The sequence below is a fragment of the Sinocyclocheilus grahami genome, unplaced genomic scaffold (genome assembly GCF_001515645.1).
Source record: "Sinocyclocheilus grahami isolate Dianchi unplaced genomic scaffold, SAMN03320097.WGS_v1.1 scaffold589.1, whole genome shotgun sequence".
Taxonomy (NCBI): domain Eukaryota; kingdom Metazoa; phylum Chordata; class Actinopteri; order Cypriniformes; family Cyprinidae; genus Sinocyclocheilus; species Sinocyclocheilus grahami.
This window is the reverse complement of record NW_015505768.1, coordinates 20,156-26,546: the sequence shown is the minus strand read 5'-3', so window position 1 is coordinate 26,546 and position 6,391 is coordinate 20,156. Positions and strand designations below refer to the sequence as shown.

Here is a 6,391-nt window from a genome sequence, read left to right as displayed (position 1 = left end):
ACTGTGTACTGAACGGCTTTAATGACGGGAAAGAACTACAATCCCGAAACATTGCAAACTACATACCCAAAATGAAAATGATAGATGCATATAAAACAGTTGATTTAAAGATGTTGATTATGTAATGAAATTATATATTTTATGTTTATTGCAAAATAGGTATAGTATGCATACAAATCACAATGTGAGTTACTTGTTGTGATTCTCTGACTGGTGGAGATTTCTCTGCAGAATCATGGGTAGTGTAGTTTTCACAAGGAATTCCACTGTTAAACATGATTATTAAAAAAAAAATAATGCAGGCTGATGGCTACAACGAAAGCATATACCATTGATAAACAACCTCACAGGAGGTCTGACTTTAATGGGTTAAAAGTCATCATTCATAGTCAATTCCCCTATAGAATCTACATTCCTGTCATATCATCAACCATCTTAGATTGTCACAGAGCTACATTTTGAAACCGAGCTAATATGTTAATTTTATTGAATTGTTTGAAACTGCAGATACTATGTATAGCCTATTCTTTGCTGGTTCTGTGTAATTGTGTGAGTATCATTGTCTCTGTGTGTGTGCGTGTGTGTGTGTGTGTCTGTGAGGGCGTCTGAGTAAAGGCAGGGTGATTGTTCTAAGAATAGTGGCAGAGAACCTCTGGCGGGTCCACTGTGAAGACTACACCCATCTCACACACACACCCTGACCAGGGAGAACTACAAATTCTTAGTTCCTGTTTCATGAAGACATGAGCTATTTTTACCCTGTGAATCCACCTCTGGATTAAGAGGGTCCATTAACCGACCAGTATACTGTTCCCCACACACACACACACACACACACACACACACAAACAAACCTGTCATTACTGACAGAAAGAAAGAGTGAGATTGAGTGAGGGAGATGTTATGTCGGAGCTTGTGTATATGAAATGAACTCTCCCAGACCCAGAGAGGAGTGGAAGAGAAAAGAGCAGAAAAGTCATATAGTTGTTGGGAAAGTTCTGCTTGTTCTCTTTCTGTTCCAACTGGCTGATGTAAGCCTGTGAAACAGCAGAGCTAGGATTTTCTCTCTCTCTCTCTCACACACACACACACACACACACACACACACGCACATACACAGTAAGGCTAAAATCAAACGAATCACCTCATAGTAAAGTCATTCCTAGGCTAGGGTGCTTGATAGTTACCAACACACGCATATTCTGATAATATAACCTTGGAGGCACACATAAAACACCTGGGTTTCAAACAGTTTCACAATCCAGCATTTCACAACCTACTTTTGATTAACAATCTGAATATAACTTTCTGTGCTGAATATCTAATGGTCTGTTATAACATTAAGAAGCATCGAAACATCTGACATTTAATATAGATGACCGCTTAATGTGTGAATATGAGAAAATCAAGATATTTGAATATGAAGTTGTGTGGAAAATATGGCTTCAAGGAGGTATGTGCTCAAGTAAATAGCTAGTGTGTAGATATGAGGGAGTGTGTGGATATATTTAATATATTAGGCTAACTGTTTTACAACACATGGCAGTAATATCCAGTGCAAACCTTTTTTTGGCAAATTGAATTTTAAATATAGACTTTCATTTACATGATGTAATTCATAACTAAAAGTGATTAGATAAGACATTAACAGCTTTTTTGGGTTATTATTATGTATAGTATTAAGGCTGAATGTGTGCAAATTATAAATATTTCTTCTTTCTGTTTCTTTATTCCCTTACAATCACCCTGCTACCTCACTATGGCCCTCTTGACTCATGATGAATATCAAATCTCATAACTATCGAATCTCATTTGTGCTTCTCTTTGTCGATCATTTAGAGGACTCGCAAGAAACAATGTCGTTTGGCTTCATTGATGTGCAAATGCTATGTTGAGCTCTTTAGAGTCTCAGCACATGGACACTCATCTGCCTCACAGGCAGCTGCTAGATAAAGCAGGGCATTATGGGTACAGCTGAGCTGGAGATGTGTGTGCCTAAATTGAGCTATTTATCTCTCGCACACAGGGTCAAAGCTGGATAAAAGACATTAGTTCAGTAGAAGAGCTTTATATGGACCTCATCAATAAGACCGTCCATATATCATTGACATTTTCACTGAACACTGGTTAGTTTTCGAGTTTATGATATAAAATGAGTAACAGTTGACCGACTTTGTGTAATTGTGAATTAGTCAGAAACTGCACTGTACTGAGAATAATTACTCTGAATGATCTGTTATTAAAAGGAGGTGTGCTCTGATTAGGTGTAATTGTATAGTGAGAGGAAGTGAGGCGCATTGCTTAATGTGTCTCCATGGTTACTGGAGGCGTGGCTGTGGGGTGGAGGCGGGGATGAGGTGAGAGAGACAGAGAAAGAAGAGAGGGGGGTATCTTTTTCCATTCGTCCCTCTTGCTGTTTCCTTGCATTGTTTTTATCTTATCCAGAGTTCCAGAGTGCAATCAATCATGTTAAAATAGCAAGCCACGCTTTGGCGCAGATTTAAGCACACACACAAACATGCACACTCAAACTCATCTAAACGCACACATACACGTAATGCCTCTTTTATAGTGTGCTCTTTGATAAGGGTTCAGGCTTTTTCTAGGTAGTATACACTATTAAAGATGTTTTAAGCTGTCCATCACAAATAGAGAATTCATTATTTTCATTGCTCATGCTTTCATGTTAATTGAGAATGGAACGATTCTGATTTTCTGGTAAATCAACTTGCTTTTTGTGTGAATGTATTGAATTAATTTTTTAATTATTATTATACATACACTGTTGCTAAATGAAAGTTTGGGGTTAGTAAGATTTCTTAATATTTTAAAGGAAGTCTCTTATGCTCACAAAGGCCCCATTTATTTGACCAAAAAATAAAAAATAGAGCAAAAACAGTCGTTTTGTGAAATATTACCATTTAAAATAACTTTTCTATTTGAATATATTTAAAAATGTAATTTATACCTGTGATGGCAAAGCTGAATTTTCAGAAAACTTCAGTGTCAAATGATCCTTCAGAAATCATTATAATATTCTGATTTGGTGCTCGTATAACATTTATTGTAATCACAGTTGAAAATGGTTTTACTGCTTAATATTTTTTTTCTTTAATGAAAGAAAAGTAAAAAAGAACAGCACTGAAAACGGTAATCTTTTATAATATTATAGATGTCTTTACAGTCACTTTTGATCAATTTTAATGGATCCTTTCTGACTAAAAGTATTACATTCTTTGAAAAAATAAATAAATAAAAATCTTCCCAAATATATATCTGTTGGCTTTTCAGTCTGTCTTTCGAATGTCATTCATTCATTCACAATTACATTTTTTTTTTCCAGATCAGTGTTCGTTTGACTACGATGGATGCCGAGCTGGAGTTTGCCATCCAACCCAGCACCACAGGAAAACAGTTATTTGACCAGGTGTGTGTGTGTGTGAACTTGTTGCTGATTTATTTATTTTTTTTTTTAAAGAATTTAAGAACTTTTCTCACATTGAGATCTTGATTCAACATCCTGCTCCTCATAAATGTCCATTAAATGTTTTCTGATTGGCTGTGAATATATCACATTCAGTGTGAGCAGAAATATTGACTTGCAGTGGAAACTTAAGAGCATGTCAGACAAGCTGTGTCTGTGTGTTTAGATTAAGAACTGGAAATCCTTCTTGTGAGGGAATTCTCCCTTCCTCCACCCTTCCTCTTTCTGACTCTGCTTCTTCCTCAGGCTGTACATTTCTGTACAGTCCCCTCTTCCTCACTCTTAGTCACTCTGTACATCACGTCTATGAAATCACTCTTTCGTAAAAAGTGCATCAAAATAATTAAATGTATTTGTTTAATTTTAATTATTATTAAATTAGCACAAATATGTTGTGAATATTACATATATGGTCCAGTCCCAGCTGGAATTCCACTTTTTCCATGTCCATGAAGAGGAATTTGAGCCCGAGTCTCCTTTTCATATCCCTCTATGACAGAAAGCGAATGCGTGTACTATGGGTGTGCAAAATTGCATTTTATTTAATATGCCTGTTTATTTAATATGAATCTGTTTTATAGGTGGTGAAAACCATTGGGTTAAGGGAGGTGTGGTTTTTTGGACTGCAGTACCAGGACACCAAAGGCTTTACCACCTGGCTTAAACTCAACAAGAAGGTGTGTGTGAATGCATATAGCTGCTTTATAGTGTCCAATTAGCACCAGGCTTCATTTTTATACAGCCATTTATTTTTTTGACATGTTTTTTCTCTAAACTGTCAATATCTCATCATCTCAAGTTCATTTTACTATGATTTGAATGGTATATAATTTTAGTTGAAGAAATACGAGGCATTGTTTGCCAAATCTTGGCTCTGTCATTGCTCACAATTAGCATTTTTGCCTATGCCAAACTAACTTCACACACTGATCCAAAGCCTATTGAGCAGGCCTCGCTGTCTACTGCATAGGCAGATACCTTCTAAGACAGCATCCTAAATGAATTGAAGCATGACATTTTGAAAGACTCCACGTTAGTAATAGCAACAACTCTGCAAGTCACAGAAATTGCATTGCTCAATAGAGAGCAACAGTTCCCACCCACATTTTTAGTTGTCTTTGTTCTGGAAGTATTTTTCCCATAGGGATTTAAAAAAAAAAGTATTTGTGTAACAGCTATAAGCCATGAACCAAACCAGCCAGCTATACAAGATGAATCACAACATTATATACTTTGATTTGAAGCAAAGTATTTGAAATTCGGACTAAAAGTCAAAGATACAAGACTGTGTACTGAACGGCTTTAATGACGGGAAAGAACTACAATCCCAAAACATTGCAAACTACATACCCAAAATGAAAATGATAGATACATATAAAACAGTTGATTTAAAGATGTTGATTATGTAATGAAATTATATATTTTATGTTTATTGCAAAATAGGTATAGTATGCATACAAATCACAATGTGAGTTACTTGTTGTGATTCTCTGACTGGTGGAGATTTCTCTGCAGAATCATGGGTAGTGTAGTTTTCACAAGGAATTCCACTGTTAAACATGATTATTAAAAAAAAAATAATGCAGGCTGATGGCTACAACGAAAGCATATACCATTGATAAACAACCTCACAGGAGGTCTGACTTTAATGGGTTAAAAGTCATCATTCATAGTCAATTCCCCTATAGAATCTACATTCCTGTCATATCATCAACCATCTTAGATTGTCACAGAGCTACATTTTGAAACCGAGCTAATATGTTAATTTTATTGAATTGTTTGAAACTGCAGATACTATGTATAGCCTATTCTTTGCTGGTTCTGTGTAATTGTGTGAGTATCATTGTCTCTGTGTGTGTGCGTGTGTGTGTGTGTGTCTGTGAGGGCGTCTGAGTAAAGGCAGGGTGATTGTTCTAAGAATAGTGGCAGAGAACCTCTGGCGGGTCCACTGTGAAGACTACACCCATCTCACACACACACCCTGACCAGGGAGAACTACAAATTCTTAGTTCCTGTTTCATGAAGACATGAGCTATTTTTACCCTGTGAATCCACCTCTGGATTAAGAGGGTCCATTAACCGACCAGTATACTGTTCCCCACACACACACACACACACACACACACACACAAACAAACCTGTCATTACTGACAGAAAGAAAGAGTGAGATTGAGTGAGGGAGATGTTATGTCGGAGCTTGTGTATATGAAATGAACTCTCCCAGACCCAGAGAGGAGTGGAAGAGAAAAGAGCAGAAAAGTCATATAGTTGTTGGGAAAGTTCTGCTTGTTCTCTTTCTGTTCCAACTGGCTGATGTAAGCCTGTGAAACAGCAGAGCTAGGATTTTCTCTCTCTCTCTCTCACACACACACACACACACACACACACATACACGCACATACACAGTAAGGCTAAAATCAAACGAATCACCTCATAGTAAAGTCATTCCTAGGCTAGGGTGCTTGATAGTTACCAACACACGCATATTCTGATAATATAACCTTGGAGGCACACATAAAACACCTGGGTTTCAAACAGTTTCACAATCCAGCATTTCACAACCTACTTTTGATTAACAATCTGAATATAACTTTCTGTGCTGAATATCTAATGGTCTGTTATAACATTAAGAAGCATCGAAACATCTGACATTTAATATAGATGACCGCTTAATGTGTGAATATGAGAAAATCAAGATATTTGAATATGAAGTTGTGTGGAAAATATGGCTTCAAGGAGGTATGTGCTCAAGTAAATAGCTAGTGTGTAGATATGAGGGAGTGTGTGGATATATTTAATATATTAGGCTAACTGTTTTACAACACATGGCAGTAATATCCAGTGCAAACCTTTTTTTGGCAAATTGAATTTTAAATATAGACTTTCATTTACATGATGTAATTCATA

General features: G+C 36.5%; 1 long non-coding RNA gene across 1 annotated transcript in view; it reads left to right on the top strand.

Annotated features, from left to right (window-relative positions):
* Window positions 1-4,157, top strand: part of LOC107557110 (uncharacterized) — a 12,911-nt gene extending 8,754 nt beyond the window's left edge. Inside the window, exons 2-3 of the long non-coding RNA XR_001605356.1 lie at window positions 3,344-3,427; window positions 4,066-4,157. This is a non-coding gene — a long non-coding RNA (uncharacterized lncRNA). The remainder of the gene's footprint in view (window positions 1-3,343; window positions 3,428-4,065) is intronic.
* The last annotated feature ends 2,234 nt before the right edge of the window (window positions 4,158-6,391 follow it).